Below are 21155 nucleotides of genomic sequence, written 5' to 3' on the forward strand. Positions count from 1 at the left end.
CAGCAACAGACCTCCTAATCACACTGGACGTGGAAGCGCTGTATACCAGCATTCCACAAGAGGCCTCACTAAGAGTGATTGAAAGACTACTAAGACAAGAAACTTGGACGGCTATAACACCGATTCAGTTCGTGGTGGATTGTGCAAGACTAGCCCTAACAAAGAACTATTTTGAATTTGAGGGTGAATATTTTCTCCAAACCCACGGAACTTCCATGGGCATGACCTGTGCCCCCAGCATCGCCTGCCCTTATGTCCATGATTTCGAGACTACGTATATTTTCAATGAGACGAATCCATATCAGATGAATCTTAGTGTTTGGAAAAGATTCATAGACGACATCTTTATAATTTGGAGAGGAGAGGAAAATGAAGCACAAAACTTCCTTACATGGCTGAATACAAGGGATGAATATCTGAAATTCACCATGACCTTGAAAAGAGACTCGATAACATTCCTGGACTTGAAAATCTGGGCAAATGAAGGAGTGTTGGAAACTGAAGTGTTTTACAAACCAACGGATGTAAACAACTTACTAAGATATGACAGTTTCCACCCAAAGGCACTAAAAGACAATCTGCCGGTAGGGCAGTTCTTAAGACTAAGGAGAAACTGTTCAGACAAAGCCAAGTATGAAACTCATGCAAAACAACTATCTGACAAGTTAAAGACAAAAACGTACCCTATGAGACTAATAAAACAAGCTTATAGAAGGGCCAAAAACAATAATCGAGAAGGACTTTTGGAACCTTCAGAAAGACCAGAGCAAAAAAGAATTGTGTGCGTTACCACTTTCGGAACAGATTCAAACAGAATAAAGAGAATTGTCTTACGACATTGGAAAACCTTGAACTCAGGGGGCCTAAAACTGGAAAAACCGTTGTTTGCTTTCAAAAGAGGAAAATCGATAAAAGATTCTGTTGTCCATACTCGCCCAAAGTCACCAACAAAACAAGGACAACAAAATACACTGTGGAACCTACCAGAGGTGGTCGGACATTTCCCATGTGGATCGTGTAATGTGTGTCGGCTGACACAAGCCAGTAAGACGATCAACGTGGGCTTACAAACCCCTTGGGAGCAACGCTCCTTCAGCAATTGCAACAGCAAGAATGTGGTGTATGTGATGACCTGCATCTGTAACCAGAAGTATGTAGGCATGACGACTAGGAAGGTCAAGGTCCGAATTAATGAACACCGGAGTACATTTAGGTGTGGAAAAACGATCACAAAAATGATGCGTCATTTTCAAATCAATAAACATAATGAAAATGACTTCACATGGACAGTAATCGAAAAGTTACCGAACAATAGTACTGAGAAACAACTATTTAAATTGGAACAGCGATGGATATACCGTCTGTCCAGCACAACACAAGGATTGAACGAAGAAATACCATGGACAACCTTGATGTAGCTCTAAATGATCATTATCTATTGGCAGACACTTGGGTCCAAGTGGTAATCCACAAACATTAATGTGCAAATATTTCAATTCAAGATATACTGTAGGCTGGCTCCCGTATATCTTGAGAGTAACAAATATGGAGAGCAGTGAGCGAGGCAACATGACTTGGAATATAATTTAAACCAACTAAACCAGCCGAATATTGAAAACAACACGGCCCAGATCTACAGGGTCAGAAAGGATCCTAATAAAAACTTGAAATACATTATTTCTAACTTTCTCTGGCTACATTTCCAAAAATTAGGGTTGATTTTATTAACCGGTTTATACGTGAAAAACACGTTGATAAAACACCAGAATGAAAATAGTGCGCCCAGTTCAAATGAAGCGCTTCAGCATATAAACAACAGCATGAGCGCTATCACATATGAGGAAACAGATGAATTTTTACTTGCCTCCTGTTCGGAATTAAGTGTGTTCGCAATAAAGTTGTTCCACGAAAAAAACACGTCAATAATTGCTACATACTACAATACCCATGATCACCCAAAACACAAGCCCAACACTTCCCGTGAGCCTAGTAGTCCTCCGAAAGACGATAGAGAAAGCACGCGACGGGAGAGAGTGCCTGATTAACCAATCAGGAGCCTGGTATTAAACAACTCGAGGAAGTGCCATCATCATTCGACGGCAGGCGAGTGGTGTACTAGGCAGATCGGCGGTGGCGGTACCTTGACGAAGTAAGTCTCAATCGCCCACTGTATTGGCATATTGTTAACTTAGACCAAAGCGATCTACGAATAGTATGCAAGCACCGGATTTACATAGTTGAACGGAATGGGGGTGTGAACGGGTGCTTGTATCCTTAACGAAATAAGTTTCAACCGCTCGCTGTTTTGGTTGTTTGTTAACTTAGACCCGAGCGAGTCACGAGTAGTATGGAAGCACCGGATTTACATAGATAAACGGAATGGGTGGGTGTACGGGTGCTTACATCGTCTACACGATCAAGGGGATTTTGAAACGAGTTGGCAACCCGACCCAAAAATAATATTGAAAGCGTGACTTTATTACCCCCACTACCTATAGGGATATGATGAACGGGAGAATAGTAATGATTCAAATAATCTTCAATATGTGGCAAACTAATGGCGGAAATTACTGGGAGATTTTTTAACCATCACACATATTACTGTAGTAATGGAGGTGAAATCACCACACAATTGAGAACAGAAAAGAACACATTTTTTCTAACTAAATCTATATGAATCCCTTCTCTCTTTTCTTCCCCCCCACATGTGTCTAATATACAAGGGCATGTGATAAACTAACAGAATCAGTGGGGGTTCTAAGGTCGTGGACACACATACAAACAGAGGGTAAGAGACACAATGTTTTCAGTAATTAAACCCTTCTTGTTTAATGCAGTGTGTGACTACAGGACGCCACCCTTGACACACTTCGTCCTGCATGATGCTTAATAGCATCCACCAGTAGGTGAGCTATGCACCAATTAGGGTGCACTCAAAAACATTCTGAATGCATACACAACAAAAGTTAAATGAGTACACAAATTGATGCTATACCTTGTGGATAAGAGCACAAAAACACTCAGAAGTTGGGTGCATGGGGTTCAAATTGAAATCCAAGGGAGTCTATTGTACACCGATCCTTTGGATCACATGGGTGTACAATCACCACGTCCCCAAAAAACCAAGAAGCACTTCGTGTTGTTCTAAAAAACACTACAGACATGGAGTGTATCATCACTGTAGGTGGTGGAAGTCTTTTTTGAGGGGGCCAGCACAATGGAGATGGCATATATATACTAAACACGAATAAATAGTCTCACATGCAAGCGAATAGTGAGCACGGAGTCAGTTGGCACTAAATCACTCAATATCATTGCAACTATTATGAGCACTTTAGATGCACAGAAGTCATGTAACACATCAACTAGATATTAGAGTGTATATTAAAGAAAATTTTTTCTTTTACTCCTTATAGAAATACTACTGGAGTTCGAACAAAAGACGTACAGGTGAGTGCACTAGGCCTCACCTTGGTGTGCATGAAGTACATGTAAAAAGCCCCAATAGGGACTCATAAGTAGGCTTTATAAACACCACGCCCTGACGAAGGCCCCAGACCCGACTGGGCTACTTAGGGAGGGCCGAAACATGTTGGCATCTAGTAGAGGGTAAATTTGAACACACTAATGTTCAAAAAAACCCCAACATTAGGCTTTTATTGATATCACAAATGCCTCAGAATAAAGCATCAAGAGGAGGTACACTTGTAGGTATTTTTAATGTATGTACCAAACAATCTGGTTCGCCTCTTAACCAGTGACCTACTTATAAGAACTCCCGGTATATCTATGGTTGAGTCCGCCCAGATAGTACCACCTTATCTGGGTGTGGAGGTAACGCCGATGATGAAGCATGTCACTATTATGTGAGTGAGGCGTTTCCGTCAATATCTTTGATATTCCAACTGACGAAAGTAGTGTAGGACCATCTCGAGGAAGAAACTGTAACCCCTCGTGGGGAACACAGTCGTAGGCAACAGTTGCCTTTAGTGAAAAAAAGGGTCCCTCAAAGGAGCCTGGACAATGTAATTAAGGGCATGGCCCAAAGACCTCAGACATTAATCTGGTCTTAGCATATTTGGCTACCCCACTAGCATTTTCCTGTCGCTGAGATTTCACCCAGATATATGAGACAACAAGGAAGATGATACCTACTACAACTACGGACTACTGGCCTTGGAAATGTTTGTCAGTTACATAAGATAAGGAAGCTGCAACTATGGCTTGCATCTAACATTGGAAAATCTTCAGAAGGATGTTGCAGCTCATGAGTTTTCAAAGGAGTGATTTCCCGAGACAAAATGAATCCATAAATGATTTAACTTCCTCACAACGCTCACCTGGTATTACGTCATGCCGTAACTACTCCACCAAAGAGAAGTGAGGAGTGTGACCATGCTTACATCAATGTGCCTGCTGGCTACGCATTCCAGCCGAATGTACTGACCGCCTGTGGCAGGGCACAATACTAAGTACAAAAGAGAACCGTACCGAGGCTCACTCAGAAAAAGAGACTGTGCATAGCACCGGTGAGAACCGGCCCACTGAAAGCCCTGTATGTACAGCAACACCATGTGCGACTGATGACATACTGACTTGAATGCCTAGTAAAGTCAAGACAAAAGTCATGTCACCTCAATTCAAATGTGGCAAACAAGAACATCTAAGTTGTGCTGTGTGCAGAACATGCTGACAAAAGTGACCTAACTCCAAAAGGTGACTCAATAGCAGCAGGCGACCATGCCATGTACGAGCCCAGCCAGCCCACCCAGAAGGGGAAACCTCTGATTCATAGTCCCTGGTCTGTTCAGATGGGGAGGACCTACATGGCTCCTCCTGCATGCACAGGCCAGGCATTACATATATGGTAACAGTTGCACAATGTGTCCTTTCTGTGCCAATGTTCTCCTAACTCCCCCATTAGTGATTGTGGAGAGTCAACCGTGGCCTCACAATCCCACAGCGAAAGCATACTACCATGAGTGTGCATGCGCAATGGGCCTCTGTTTAGACAAGTAGTCACTCCCACACCAACCCGAAGACCGTCCCGCGCAATTCAGCCAGTGCTAAACACGGCTCACTCACTCTTTTCGTGGTGAACTGAGACACCGAGTATTGATAGATTCTTGTGGGTTTGTGCAATGGCTCCTGTGCAATGCCTACATCGAACCTCTCCCAGGTTGCGATGGGATGCACCTTGCAACCTCGTGGTTCGAGGAGCTCATCTGTTCCTTCATACTGCTGGATTGGATGGCAGTCCTCTTCGCTGAAGAGGAACTGGATCGTCTCTTGGAACTGATTGCCTTCGAAGCTGCCTGTACCTTCTTGGGTTCATAACTACTTCACAGCAACAGGAACTGTTTGTGACTAATACAATCATCGTTTCCCTTTCTTCACACCTCCTGACAAAAACTGGCAACCAGCCCTCTGACATTGGCCCTGTCTGCATTGGCTTGGACTGTACCATGCTCTGTGGTCTATTTAGCTTGGTACCACTGACCGGAGCAAGTGGAGGCTGTCATCTGACCGTCGTGGACATTGTTGTCTGGCATGAGCCCGGATTCCATTATGCAGCTGTAGCGCACGAAGATTACATGGCGTTGTTGTTGTGCAAGTACCCAGGGCTCGAGTCGGGTGTACACGCAGGTACACGGCACCCCCCCTCTTTGCACAGGGTGGGCGTAGTCCCCCCGGCCAGGACGTTGGTCCCCACATGGATATGCCTAACTTGTCCCAGTGTACTCTCCAGATACCAGGAAACGTTCAGCAGCACCTGCACGTTGACTGCTGTCCATTCCCAGCAGCAACATGCATGCAGCAAGTGAGCCTTTTCTTACCTCCAGCCGGGCCAAGGTAAAGGGGCCAACCGGCCTCCTTTTGTTTGTACAGGCTGACTGGACTCCGCCTTGGACCTTACATTTAGATGTAGATGCAACAGTGGGAAACATATGCACACAGCTTGCCATCTCTTCACAGGTACTTAAGGGAGGCATTCTTTTGCCTTTGTTCAGTCCCTGTATATCAATGCGGACACTGTTAGACTGTCATGTGGGTTAGTCGGTCCCAGTATTTGCACAAATAATGTTAGTTGCACTATTTTACTTCTTTCATAGCACTATGTTGTGACGTTGTGGAGTCATTTGCATTTTGTCTTACTTGGTCAGTCCCCCCACTTCTTTTTTGGGGAATTGTGCCCTGCAAGACTCTTGGTAAATGTCTGTCACATGAGAGATGTCCTCAAAGCTTGTTCTTTGCGTGGTCCTGGAGTACTGTCTGGACATTCTGTCTGTGGTCAGAGGACCTTGTCCCTTGTCATTCAGTTCTGTTCAGGCCATAGCACCCCGATTTAACAAAGTCTCACAGCTGCAGGAGGACAAGGATCCCCTTTAAATAGCATGGGATTGCGGGCCAGATGCCCCACACTTGGAGGGTGATCCATCCAGTGATGAGTGCCACACAGCCAATGTGGTGTAATTTCACCATGTATGGGCTGAGTAATGGGTTCGGCTGACAAAGGCCATGGACCAGGGACATCCCATACAACTCCTTCCTACAAGAGGTGGAGGGATATGCACATGATTCGACATCCAGTGGGATTATTGATGCAACATCTAGCTACATGCTAAATGGATATGCCACTGTGGTTACTGGCTGGGTACTCTTGCATTTTCAAACTGTTGTGGCATGTATGTTGCATGTATTGCCACTGTAGTAAAAACTTGAATGCCTCAGAGTGAGTGAGTAGGGGAGAAAGTGAGGCAGTATGACAATGGTGTCCTGTACGTAGGGGTGCTTCGGGGTGCTCAGTCCCTGCATGCATGTGTATTCTAATCTGGCGCATTGTCCAGTATGTGTATGAAGTCTCTGGAACATTTGTCAAAGTCTGTGAGACAACAGCAAGGCACCCAGACTCAGTCATAGCCGCTCATTGTTGCATCACACTCAACGGAAGTAGTTGACGATGAGCTGTTGACGCTGGTCAGAGCACGCAGAAAGAGCCGAAACAGAAGCCATCTAAACCCCCGGAGCCGCCATGCATCTGGTGCAACAGGCCTTCCCGCAGTACCACCTGCTGCATCTCCGGCTGACAAGATGCCGCTGTGCCCAACAACAGAGGTACATACCAAACATTTCCACGCATGCAACCCCTGAATAACTACAACTGTGTGCAGGGCTGGTGAGGACCACTGTCATCGTCACTGGGCATGTGTGGGTTGGGGCGGAGGAGATGTTGCTGGTCCTCCAGATGTAGCAGTCATGTGGCGACCTCGGATACTCTGCACACACGTGTGAGATGATCTGCTCCACCTGTCATACCACTTGCACGTTGATGGAGTGGTAGTGTTTGAGGTTCCTATAGATGGGTTCACTTGCCTGTGGTGGTACGTGGCCAATGTGTGTACCATCAATGGCTGCCATCGACATTTTAGATGTCTCCCAGGCAGGGCCGGCTCAAGGTATCTTTATTGTGTGATCCAATGAGTCAATCGGGTGGGCCACTGCATGCCCGATATGTCACTTATGTCTCTCACCAGGCCTGCTTCAAGGCCCTCCTTTATCACTCCTCGGTTTTATAAGGGCCAGGGAGACGCATTATTTCCTTCCAAATTCTCATTCTAAATGTCACTCTCAAGAAGTGTGTTTTTGTCCTGAAAAGGTACTCCTGATGGGAGGACGAGGTTTCCAGAGGTGGGAGTATCAGACAAGTGACACTTCTCATGCTCTCACTCATGCCCTCCTCCTCGGATTCCCTCTCTGCCACCCTCGTCGGCGCCCCTCATCTCTCTGTAGCCACTCGCTCATGTGCATTTCATTCGTTGTATGGCGCTACTGATATGAGTGTAGGGTGTGACAGTAACTTACATCATGCACACATTGTACAGAGACAATCAGTCATGCAAGTATGTAAGTACAACACTCTACAGGGAATGTCACGAAAGCCAATGAGGATTGCAAGGTGTGATAATCACATGTCGTAAATTCTGGTGGGCAGGATTTTTGAGGGCGTTTGGTCTGGAGAAGCACTGACTCGGGACATGTGTGGGGACATTTACAGTAGGCCTGGGCGGTAAATTCCGCTCCGCTCGCGGAATTTGGGTAATTTTGCGTTACGCGGACAACACGGAATTACCCAAAATTCGGCGATCTGCGGCTTCGTGGATTTTTTTGCTTGTTCGCGCTTTCAAAATGCGTGTTCGCAAGATATTTCCCCCTGAGCATGCAAACAGCGTTTGCGAACAGGAAAAATGCATCGCGAACAGGCGGAACAAGCAATTCCGCATGTTTGCGGAACTCTGGGTGCTTGCGAAGATTTTTTACCGTTTCGCGGAGCTTTGCGTAGCGCGATTACGCAAATTCCGCCCACCCCTAATTTACAGGCAGTGGCAGCTGGGCACACTGCAGACCACACCGGTACGTGTGTCGGACATGTTAGGGATTACAAGAATGTCTGATTTGCAGACAATGGACACCTCTGTTTGTCTGCCTATGCCACTGACCCTTCACAAGACGACCCCTGGCCCAGAGACGCCAGTCAGATGTCAAGGGATATTCATGTGGGGTTCACAGGTTGGATGTTTCATTACACAACATTGGTACAGTGCGGGAGACCTTTGTCCTTTTTGACTCCTTCCCTCATTAAAGTTCATCTGGCCATGAGGCATGGATATGTAAGTAATTTCACTGTCCTTTCCTTAGACATTCCATGTTTGTGATGACTTGGCTCATGGGTCACACTCTCACATCCCTTCACAGTGCAGTGAGCAGCTGGTCACTGTTCTAGTTGTTCTGATGTACCAGCCACTCCCAGAGGGTTGGCTTACCCCCCACCCCACAGCCACCCAGCACAGGTGTCACTGGACAGGTGACCCTGCCAACAAACGGAGCAGGACACACGTGCCCTGGGCCGGTTCTCCTATACATGTACGGTGTCTGTGTGGTTACTTTATATGCATGGGGCCTTGCGCCCCACAACATTACACATGGAGTGCACCAGTCACTTTAGGCAAATGAGTTGTGATGTGCCATGTAATTGGCAGGGCGGCAATGCAAATGCAGTATATGTTTACATGCGTTGTGGCTGGCATTCGCAGCGATGACACGCATTGGCCCCACTTGAATGTTGCAGGGTTGCTGTCGCAGCTTCTGGGCTGCCAGGGTGTGGCACACACTATGCCTTCGGCATATATGTTTAGATGTTGCGGTGTGCGCACTCTGCAACTGCGAGGCTCATCATTGGCCCCAATTGCCTTCGGGGGCACCGAGGGTCACTCATGGGGATTGAGTGGGCCTTGCACTTTGCATTTGGCAGGTTGCCACGATCATTGTGGTGCCGCCACACTTGCTGGGAGTTGTAGTTGTTCAGGGGTTGCATGCGTGGAAATGTTTGGTACGTACCTCTGTTGTTGGGCACGGCGGTGTCTTGTTTGCCGGAGGTGCAGCAGGAAGGCCTGTTGCACCGGATCCATGGTAGCTCTGGGGGTTTAGATGGCTTCTGTTTCCTCTCCGTAGTTGTATTTCCGCCATCTGTAACTTGGTGGTTTTTACACGGCAGTGGGAAGGGCTGTCTGCAACATCATGATCTGCTGGGCAGATGCAACGTGTTTCCGCACACCGGTCCTTCCCTGTTGGGTCAGTCCGCCACCCTTGCGTATGCAAAAAACGTAGCCTGACAGACTGCGGCAGATGGAAAATAGCCTCTGTGGGTCCATTGTGATTTGTTGGTCGCAATGACCACACCTGGGGTGGAAAACATAACGGTTTTCCGCCTCCAGCACGGAAGGGCTTCCGTCCGTCATTATAATGAGCCCCTAAGTGCTTATCTCGAAGACTGCCAGTTTGAAAAAGAGGGACTAGAACATTTTTGCAAAGAATACCAGAAAAACAAGCATGTATTGGACCTGGTACTAGGAAGTATAGGGAGCTGCCCTCTACATATAACTGATGTGTCCTGGCGTCTGCACTATCAACTAAAGACCAGCCAGACCCATAAAGCACACCGATCTGTTTATCTGGTGAATTTAAAGGTAGAGAACGCCGATTCAAAGTCCCACCCGGATATTAGTTTTAATTGCTCTATGGACAAGTTACAGGATTTGGTTGGGATGCTTAAAGATACCGCAAAAAGTCTGGAAAGAACAAGTCAAATGGGGGAGAAGAGGAATCCATACTCCTTGCGACCAGCAGAGTGGCCACTCTCCTCCAAGAGGTGTCTCGCCGAATCCCACTTGCTCTCATAGCAGCAGATTCAAGATGTGTTTTTATTGGGTGCAGGCTGTTTATTAAGTATTACCGGCTGATGCATTATCTATTCCTTGTTCCGAGTTGTAAATTCCAATGGACTGCAAGCTTTCTCAGTGAAGTTGTTCCTATTTCCCTCCACGTCGTCTTTTCCTGTGAAAGCTGCAATTGCCTTCCCGTTTGAATTAAGCAACGTATTCTTACTAATGAACCTCGACCTATTGTATGCATATATATACGTGCTTCTTTAACCCCTTCTGTGCCACGCCCTTTCCCCCTCCTGTGCCGGGCGTTTCATTAGTGGGCGGGTTTCATGATGAGATAGTCTCGTCATGGGCACAGCGCGACCGTGCTCCATGACGAGACTATCTCGTCATGGGCACAGAAGAGGTTAATAAAAGTTACGATCATAAAAAAAGAAAATGAAACTTGAGATTTATTTACTGGGTTTAACTTCCTAACAACATGCAGATTCATTCAACTGTGCAAAATTATTGGTAGAACAAACATTTTTGGTTCCCTTTTCTTGGATCTGCATGAAACTTGATACACAATAGAAATTAAAAATGTTAAATTGGTACCAAATTTCTTTCAGATCCATTAAATGTGTTAATAGTAGGCCTGTAACATAAAATCCACTCACAGAGTTTGCAGAATGTGGGCAACCCATGCTCCACAGAGGAGCGCAAAGTTTCTGAATGTGTTTTTCTGTTCACGTTCAAGATATGTTTTGGCACTCGCAAGCACAATGATACAAGACTTTGCGCCCGCTCACATCGCTTCTGGCCACAAAGGCACACTTTTAAAACTTTATTTCCAGCACAAAGGAAGTGCCCCAGAGACTCCAACTTCCTATTCCTGTTCAGCAGGTTCCTACCATTGCTTTGTCCACCTGCTTTGGATTTGGATCTGGAAGGATCACTCTCCTTGTCTGCTTCATATATATCTTTAGATTTAAGGACTTTGTATTCAAGATTTCACAAGTATGTTCAAAGAAATTTGTATAAGGGTGCTGTTTGTTTGATAGAGGGCATGCACCAGTATTTATTCGATTTTTCAAAGTTAGTGTGGTGGGTGGCTTGCATTTTATCAGTAGGGGCCTAGTTATATTTTTGCATTTAATTTATCTTCTTTTGTAAAGGAACAAGGTTGCACAGTTAAGTAATTTTTCATCATGTTTGTTAAATGTGCAATACTTATTTACTCTACTATGTGGCCTAGTCTGCCAAGGGGCCATCCATTGGGCCCAGGTCAGTGCTAGTCATGGGTGCATGAAGCAACTGTTTCTGAGGTATAAGTTGTTTTAAAACATCATTTGGAGCTGAGAAAGTACTGGATGAAATTAAAATTGTGTTTTTTTATTTCACTTTTTTTCTTTATAAAAAATGTCTATGTGGGGGTAATATCTGATGTCTTGGTAGGATGTGTGTTGTTGTAAAAAAGTTTATAGCTCAGTTAATTTTCGTTTTTGGCATTGCTGAATTAATTGTAGGGTTTATTTTCAGAGTTGCCATGCTTCCTATGTCTTTCCATGGGCCACCATTGATTTGTCTTTGTTCTCCATACCATTGGGCCAGTGGCAATTTTGTGGGATCTGCCTCCATAGGCCTGAATGAGTTCTCTTTGTTCCCCATGTCTCCTTGCTTGCTGCTGTTTGGCTTTGTGTCTTTGCCATAGGCTTACATGTGTTCTTTGTTCCTTTTGCCTCCGTTCTAGCTGCTGTTGTTTGACCATGTGGCACTGGCTGGCATCCATTTTGTTCATCTAGCCAGTGTGCATTTGCCATAGGCTTTCATGAATGGATGTGATATCACTTCAATATTTTATTTGAGGATCATTGTACTATGTATATTAATAACATGATTTTGATGAGCAGTGCTTACATGCATTTTTTTTCTGTGCCTCATTTAGGTTTCTTCTCATCTTCCCATACAAACATTGACAATTATTGATGGGTTTTTTATTTCAATTTTTATTTTAGATTTTTAATTTGTTTTTTTTTTTTTTTTTTTTTTATTATTATTTTATTTTTTATTTTGCCTTTGTCGGTCCATTCATCCACCCATTCATCCATCCGTCCATCCAACATAAGTGCACAGCCGCACAGCAGCAGTTTTTTTTTAGGTATAATTCCATTTTCTTCTGGACACCCTGGCTGCTATGCACTGAGGAAACATCAGCATCATCCTTTTTTTTAATGATTATTCCATTTCCCCCTGGACCAAAAGCCTGCCATATGTGCACAAACTTACCTGCATTTTAAAAAGATTTTTATTCTATTTACCCATGCAGATCCTTGAGAGCCATAGGTGTCTGGTTGAGTTTATATGTACATAAAGGCAAGAGCTCTAGCTGTATATTGTGTGTTAATGTGATGGAGAAGTACATTTTAAGGTATAGTGTTGTGGATCGACTTTAATGTGGTTATTACTCAAGGAACCAAGCACACTAATATTGACTTTGTCTTTACCAATTCAAACTGTAACAAAGCCATGTTTCACTAAATGTTTTTCTTGTTTCTTTGCTTATAGGTGCACAGACACTACTCACAGTACTGTCCAAACAGAAGGTGTGTACATTGATGTTACTTATCACACATCAGTCCTTCAATCTCTTCCACTTGTACAGCTTAGTGCCACTGTCAACTGAAAGTTTCGAGATGGCCCTAAAAAATGTTGCTGGCAAGAAAGTGGTCAGTGAGAAAAAGCAGCTTTCCCTCAGTGGTGTGTCGGAGGAACCTTTTTTCGGACATTGTGTGTTTGTAGCACCATCCTCTGGGGAGCAAGCTGGGAGGAGCCCTACCACTTCAACAGCAACACCCTAACCTAAGCCCAAGACCATGGCAACTCTGACGAGCATGACGTTGAATTTGATTTGTCCCTTTGGGAAAGTAGTACCTAATGGTTTCAGCAAAACAGAGAAGTGTACAGCAGCCACAGCCAGCAACAATACATCTTCCTGATTTTAGAGCAGAACTAGAGGTCGAACTTCCTGTCAATCAAGAACCTTCTCTTTTAGAATCATTGGCTCTCAGACCTCCGTCAAGGAAAAGGAAGAGTACTACCCCATTATCTTCTTCAAACTCCACTACAGGTGATTATTATAGGGACGTGTCATGGACACCAACTGAGTCTAGGAGACACCAGGAGAGGAAAAGGAAAAGGAAAAGAAAAGTTCCTGAAAGCCTTTTAATTATGGAAGGGGATGATGAGGAGGAGGAAGATGACGAGTTAGTCATTGTGGAAGGTGACTCAAAGGGGTCTGACATTGTTATTCAACCTGCTCCAATGGATGTGGAACAGGTAGCACCCCTAACTCCCATATCTGCAAGCCCCAGCTGAGACCTGCAATAACCACTACCTCAGTAGAAGCATGCACTGCAGAGAGGCAATCTACGACATACCCCCTGAATTCATGCCCACCACACTCCAGTTCTTCTATAGGCTTTGGCAGTGGCACAGTAAAAGAGTACTCCTCCCCAGTTTGGGATTTTGCTATTGTTAGCACACAGGGGAAGCACATTGTAGTATGCAGCCTTTGCAACACCCATGTTAGTAGAGGTAAGCCTGGTTTACTTTATGGTACTGAAGGCCAAATGACCCATGTGAAAAAGCGCCATGCAATCTGGTGGAAGGAGCACCTTAAAAAAAATTGCAGAATTGTGATCATGGGGGTGAAAGTGAGGGGCGCAGGGGAAAATCATCTACACGTCCAATCATGTTGGGAGTAGGGGTGGGCGGAATTTGCGCAATTGCGTTACGCAAATCTCCGCGAAACGGTAAAAAATCTCCGCGAACACGCAGAAATTCCGCGAACACGCGGAATTGCTTGTTCGCGATGCTTTTTTCCTGTTCGCAATTGCTGTTTGCGTGCTCGAGGAGAAATATCTCGCGAACATGCATTTTGAGAACGCGAAGAAGCAAAAATTTCGCGAAATTGCGGAAAGCAGACTTTTGAGCAATTTCGCGTTCCCCGCGGAACGCGAAATTACGCAAATTCCGCAAATTCCGCGAGCGGAACGGAATTTGCCGCCCAGGCCTAGTTGGGAGTCGATGATGAGGAAGAAGAGAGTGACATCCTAATGATCCTAATGCAAAGAAGTACTGTCCCCAGCAGTGCCTCAGCAGAATCACCCACCTCAGTGACTTCACAATGGCAAAAGAAGAATCATAGAGAGACTGATGGCATACAGTGACTGCCCCACCATGACATGCATTGAGTTTACCACTGCCTACTTCTGAAAAGTCACCTGCGTCAGTGGACCCAGAAAAGTGGAACAACATGCAGGCTGCTATTATGGGCATATTTAGACAGAAGAGGCCCTATGAACACAACCATCCAACAGCACGTTTGTACGATGGGAAGCTGGGAAAAATGTTAGTGCTGGAACTCCTCCCTTTTTCTTTTGTGGATGGAGTTGGATTCTTTGAATTTGTGCCAGCCATCGACCTTAAATGAAAGGTTCCAAGTTGGACCTATTTTACCAGAGTTGCTGTTTCAGCGCTACATCACGAGGTGCTGCAATTGGTTGGACAAGCTTTGCAGCAAAGTGTTATACACACTAACCACCTGACAACAGACATGTGGACCAGTTGTCAGATGACTGATTACATGTGAATCATTGCACACTGGATCTCTTTAGAGTGGGTAAAGTAAAATATATCAACATGTCTTGGCCCTTAGAAGGTTTTAAGAACATTTAGCGGTATGCAACAGTGGCCATGTTTGCCATGGAGAAATCACATACAGCTGTAAACATCTTGGACAAATGTAACAGCAAGGTTACTGAATGGCTGTGACCCAAAGGTCTCAGAATTGGACTTGTTGCCATGGACAATGGTAGTAACATAGTCAAGGCCATGGCAGATGGTGGCTATTTCAGGGTCATGTGTTTAGCCCATTGCATCAACCTGGTAGTAAAAGAGTTTCTCAAAAAAGAATAGTCTGCAACATACTGACCAACTGCAGAAGAATCTGCATTCTTTTAAAGCCTAGAAGCAGTTGCAAATTATTCAGCATGCTAATAGAGTACCAGTTAAAACCTTGATACAGGAGGTGCCAAAATGTTGGAACTCAGCCTATTACATGCTGCAATGTCTGAGCAGTGCAAACAGATGCAATTGGGAAAGCTAGGAGCATGGATGCAGACAAATGGGGCCTAGTAAAATGCCTGCCACAGATGCTACTCCCTTTTGAGGTTTTCACACAGGATCTTAGCAAGGAGGACAGTACGATGGGCCAAGCCATCCCATTGTTGCATCTGCTACAGGACAAGCTTAACAATGTGCCTGAAAGGTTCGCCCATGCAGGTGTGAATGAAAACGCAGAAGTACATGCCCTGTTGGAGAGCTTACTCTTTCAATTGGCTTCCAATTCAAGGCTGCAAGATAACATCATCTCGTTCACACAGTACATCTGTGCCATACTACTTGATCCATGATACAAAAACATTGTTTCCACTTTCATTCCTTTTGATGAAAGGGATGTTTCAAAATACAAGAGGTGGATTGTTGAGGAAGCCAGCAACCTGTATAGACAACGGCTAGAACTTAGAGCTCCACCCTGCAGTTTTGGGGTGCCACCTTCATCTTCCAAAGAGGGCAGTCTTGTCTCACAGCAGCCAACAACACCAGCAACCAGAACACCAGCAACAACAGCAATAGAAGGACTGGACCCAACCTCTGTATTGAATTGGTATCAATCAGCAGGGCTTAAGTCCAGTGCAGAGGCGATGGCAAAACAGGTTGAGCAAGCTTCAGCACCTATGACCATCCAGAGGATGTTCTAGGAGCATCTGGATGATCTAAAAGAGATCTATGTCGATTAAACTCCATTAATGTGCTGGTATGGGAAGACACGCCAATGGCCAGAGCTCAGAAGGCTGGAAAAAAAGTATCTGGCTTATCCTGCAGCCAGTGTGTCTGTTGAGTGTGTGTTCAGTGCAGCTGGTGCAGTTGTTACAATGAGAAGGGCCAGTCTCCCACCTCAAAATCTGGAGAGACTGACTATGATCAAAATGTAGCAACATTTCATACCACAAAATGTCACCATTCCCGAAACAGCACAGGAGGAGGGGGAGGAGGAGGATTTTTCAGGATCAAGAACCACCTGAGTTTGAGGACACACTCTACTTCTCGGACAGTGCCACCATGAAACCTTTTACTTATTTCTTGTAGAACTACTTTATTTGCAAAAAAGTAGCAATTGGAACATTATGTATGTGTCAGATTAATGCTGCCCTACCATTTTTTACCCACATATATTACCGGATTACAGTTGGACCAGTGTTCAGTGAACAAGCCTTCACAATTCTTTCATGACATTTGAGACAATGCCTGCCTCCCTCGCAGGCCTATCCTTTTTTCATCACTTAGCTGGGCTACCCCTAGAAGATTGTTCATTTAAAAGAGTGCTAATACCAAATTCTAATGTTGCGGCATCAAAGATACAATTGTGCACCTACTACCTAACCTACCTGTGCTGGATTGGAAGAGGTAACTACAACTATTGCAATAGTGAGTGAGTGATTGTGAGTGATGTTTGATGATTCATGTGGTGGCAAGGAGGTAGGGTGTTCAACTGTATTTTGGAAACTTGTTTGAGGTGAGTTGCAATGTTTGAGGCCTGAATAGTGGGTGATAATTTTTTCGTGGAGCTGATTGACCGATACAAACTTACATAGCAAAAATGTACCTGTAAGGTCTATTCCTATGATCCTTCTTTCTTATCACTTAGAACAGCAGCCGCAGAAGATCATTTGAGTTGCAAGACTGCCAAATTCCATTCTGTTGCTTGTTTCAAAGAGGAGATACAATTATGTACCTACCACCGTGCTTGGATTGGAACAGGTAACTATTGCACAAATGAGTGATATATTATTAGGTCTCCCAGTATTCCATTTTTTACAAATAAATAGATCTTTGGATGATTTATTTTATTGTCAATCATGAGTGCTAGGTTAGTAGGTGTTCAGATTGAGAGGTAGGAGAGATGAAAATAGACAATAGATTTCCTAATTAAGCTTAATTCAGTGAAGATCTCAAGTTTGCATGCTATTCTACAATGCAAGTGTTTTCAGATAACGCTATTGCACTGTATACTGCTGAAACCTTTTTGACATTCAAATGGGAATATACATTAATCAGTCAAATAAATGTGGAAATATACCCATTCCAGGTTTATTTATACTGCAAACACTGTGAAATTGGAAACATACAGACAACATTTGCATAAAATAAATATAGCTAAATACCAATGAAAAGGAAATACCCAAAACAAAATTGGCGCTCTATATATTATTGAGTGATTATGAGTGATGACTGATGATTCATGTGGTGGCAGACAGTGAAGAAGGGTGTTCAACTGTAATTTGTAAACTTGATTGAGATGATTTCCAATGTTTAGGGACTGAATTTTGGTGATCATTTTTCCTGGAGGTGATTGGCCCTTTCACACTTAGACAGATTAAATTGCAGGGTCAAGTCCTGTTTTCTGGTTCTTCAGAGACCAGATCAGTCACTTTAGTTAACAAGCAATAACCTATACAATATACTGCAATGTTGTTTTTCTACTTGATCTTCAGCAGCAGTGCACTACACTTGCTCGAACTGAGACAGAGTTACTCAAAGTCAAGAGGAGGTTGGCAAAACTAAGGGCGGCACTACCTATTGAACAGCTACAAGAAAAGAGTTGTTGACTTCAAAGGGAAATCATGACTCTGAGGCTTAGTACTTAGCTATGTGGAATGGCGAGAGGTGCGTTGATATGCGAAAAGCTATTGTGTGGGTCTGTTGCACTGGTGGCAAAAGTGAAACACCAAGTCCTCTTGTTTTTTTGCTTTGCCGATGAGTCTTCTTTGTACAATACTCACAAAGCTTACCTTCTTTCTGTCCTTCTCCTTGACTCTACATTACAATACAGTTTCTGTTTTACAATCCGCAGGCCTTCTCATCTCCTGCACAAACAAGAGGGGAAAGCTGAGTTCAACACTCCTGCTTACCCACCAGACCAGTCCAGACAGGCACCTAAGAGTGATGAACATTCCCAAGGAGAATGAGGATGTACCACCTACCTTAGCAATATAGTATCATTTTTCATTTAACAATCGTATTTTTAGAACTGGTTGGGTTCACTCTCCTCATAATTAGATTTTTTACAACTTAGAAGATAGAACATTTAGATATCTGATTACTTGAGTCTCTGCGGAAGAAGGGCTATTTGCACTGCATTTAAATGTATTGTGTCATAGACATTCCTTTGTTTCCTTCCAATACAGATTGATGGAGATGATGTGCTGGTCATCACCCTAATGAATATTGTTCTTGTGTAGTGTTTGCCTTTGTCACACCTGTCACCAAATCCCCTTTCCCACCCGTACATCAAGCCCCCTACACTCTTCGCCCTAGCTATGTGATTTATTGAGGTGCAACTTAATTTACACCATAAATGGATCACACACTTGGTGGGGTGAATTTGGTGAAAGCAACATCAACTCATTGCAGGATCTTCTATTGTCTAAGCATAAGCCCACACTGGCCCCATTTACCACTAGACCATGTCCTTGTGTTGTGTAAACGCTTAACCTTCTCCACTCCAGACTTTGAGTCCACTTTTCATGACTCAAGAATTTTGTGACTTTAGTTTTATTCAAATACTAGCTCCCCATCGCTCAGAAGAAGTTACGGCTAATGCTATTTTTTGATATTTTATCACTATGAGTTATTCTTACTTGTGTCATGTAGTAGTACTTATTTGTAAAGCAATGCCATATTTTATAACCCAAAAACTCAGGGGCCCATTAAAATAGCGTCAGATGGCCACCGCCCAACCGGCGGTGGCGATCTACCCACCAAAACACCCCATCGGACAGCATTTCCCCCCCCCGCCACATTAGCATGGCGGGGGTACCGCGGCAGATGGAAAAACCAATGGCGGCCAGTCCCAGCACCGCTAGGGTGGTGGGCGGACTATACTCCATCTGCCATCCTAATGGGCCCCACAGTTCCGAATGACTGAGGGGCCAATTCCGTCTGGGCAAGGAGACTGGGCTCCATCCTGCTGCTCCCACTTGGTCCCGGGACAGCGTTTTGATAGGCCCGGGCAGGCCCCCCCGTGTAACAGGGTGCCTGGGCGGGGGACCCTCATTCGCAGCCCCTGGCCCCCCCCAAGGCCAGCCGGGAGCCCTCCTGTGAAGGCTTGGGGCGGGCAGATGGCCGTCCTTCGGGCCTGGCCATCTGGTGGTGCCCAATGCTTTCCAATAGTGCGACCAGATGGCCGAACTGCCCAGGAAGTCCCGATAAGGGCTCGTTTGCCTCACCGATTCCAGCAAGGGCTCCAGAAGGTCGGGCGTGTCCGTGCCCTGGGACCCCTCCGTCACTCGGTGCGCATGGGTTCCCAGAAAGAGGGGTAGCCTTCCTCCGGATTAGTAGGGGCAGGGTATGCTGTTAACACCACTACCGGGTGGTTCTTTACTGGGGGCTAGAAGGGCTATGCCCAGACAACACCTCCCCTCCGTTCGGGGGCTCCCTCCTCCGGCCCACGGCGAGGCAAAGTGCCGGGGACAGGCTCCATGGGTCCCGGGTAGTCCTCCCCCGGGCATCCGGGCCCAAGAGCGCCGGTTGTCCTCCCTGTGCCTGAGGCCCAGCTGGGGTCCCCGAGCTCCCCCTGGACGCAGAGCCCCCGAGGCCTACGTGGGCAGGTGGGAGCCCTACAGCGAAGGCTCGTGGCAGGCAGATGGGAGTCCTTTTGGTCCCGGCCATCTGGTCTGAGGCCATGCTTTCCAATAGGGTGACCAGATGGCTGGGCTGCCCTGGAAGTCCTGATGAGGGCTCATTTGGCTCCCAGATTCCAGCCAGGGTTTCAGGAGGTCGGGCGCATCCGTGCCTAAGGTCCCCTGAGTCTTGCGGAGCACAAGGGATCCCAGAAAGGGGGGCAGCCTTCCTACAGATTAGTAGGGGCATGGTATGCCATAACACCCCTCCTGGGCTGGCGGTTCTTTGCCGGGGACCAGATGGGCTATGCCCGGACAGCACCTCCCCTCCGTCCGGGGGCTCCCTCCTCCGGCCCACGGCATGGCAAAGTGCCCTGGACAGGCTCCATGGGTCATCCCCCGGGAATCCAGGCCCGAGCGCTCCGGTGGTCCTCCCCGTGCCTGAGGGCCATCCGGGGTCCCCGAGCCCCCTGGGATGCGGTGCCCCTGAGCCCTGCATGGGCAGGCGGGAGCCCTACCACGAAGGCTCGGGCAGGCAGATGGACGTCCTTTCGGTTCCGGCCATCTGGTTGCACCTTTCCCCTCGGCCATCTGGTCACGCGCAATGCTTTCCAATGCGGTGACCAGATGTCCGGGCTGCACTGGAAGTCCCGATGAGGGCTCATTTGCCTCCCAGATCCCAGCCAGGGCTCCAGGAGGTCGGGAATGTCCGCACCTAGGGTCCCCTCAGTCTTGCAGTGCGCACAGGTTATCAGAAAGGCAGGTAGCCTTCCTCCGGATTACTAGTGACAGGGTACTCTGGAACCCCTCTCAGCCTAGCGGTCCTCAGCCAGCAGCTGGACAGTCCAGGATGCCCCACCGGCCCTGTGTCCGTCCGTGGGCCTGCCGCATGGCAGGCTGCCCCAGATGGGTTCCTGTGAGCCCAGGGAGCCTCCCCTGCTCGTCTGGGTCCATGGGCTCCTAGGGGCCCTGGGGAGGGCGGCCTCCCCACCCCAGGCTCCGTCCTCGGTCCTGCTGCATGGCAGGGTGCCTGGGATGAGGTCCTGCGGGCCCTGGGAGGCTTCCACTTTGCCTCCGGACCCGGGAGCCCCAGCTGGGTCCAGGGTCCCCGCCGGGCCCCAGATCAGGTGCTCCAGCTCTGGGCCCCGGCCTGCTGCCCCACCAAAGGCCCAGGACAGGGTTCCATTGTGCCCTTGGAGCCTCTCCT

The 21155-nt window shown here is 46.3% G+C and overlaps 1 protein-coding gene and 1 pseudogene across 3 annotated transcripts in view; both read left to right on the forward strand.

Moving 5' to 3' along the window:
- The window catches only part of LOC146782921 (beta-1,3-galactosyltransferase 5-like), a 250300-nt gene that overhangs the window by 148071 nt on the left and 81074 nt on the right, over nucleotides 1-21155 (forward strand). The window lies entirely within an intron of this gene.
- LOC146782922 (COMM domain-containing protein 3 pseudogene) lies at nucleotides 9729-10238 on the forward strand (annotated as a pseudogene).

The sequence above is a fragment of the Triturus cristatus genome, chromosome 12 (genome assembly GCF_964204655.1).
Source record: "Triturus cristatus chromosome 12, aTriCri1.1, whole genome shotgun sequence".
Classification (NCBI taxonomy): domain Eukaryota; kingdom Metazoa; phylum Chordata; class Amphibia; order Caudata; family Salamandridae; genus Triturus; species Triturus cristatus.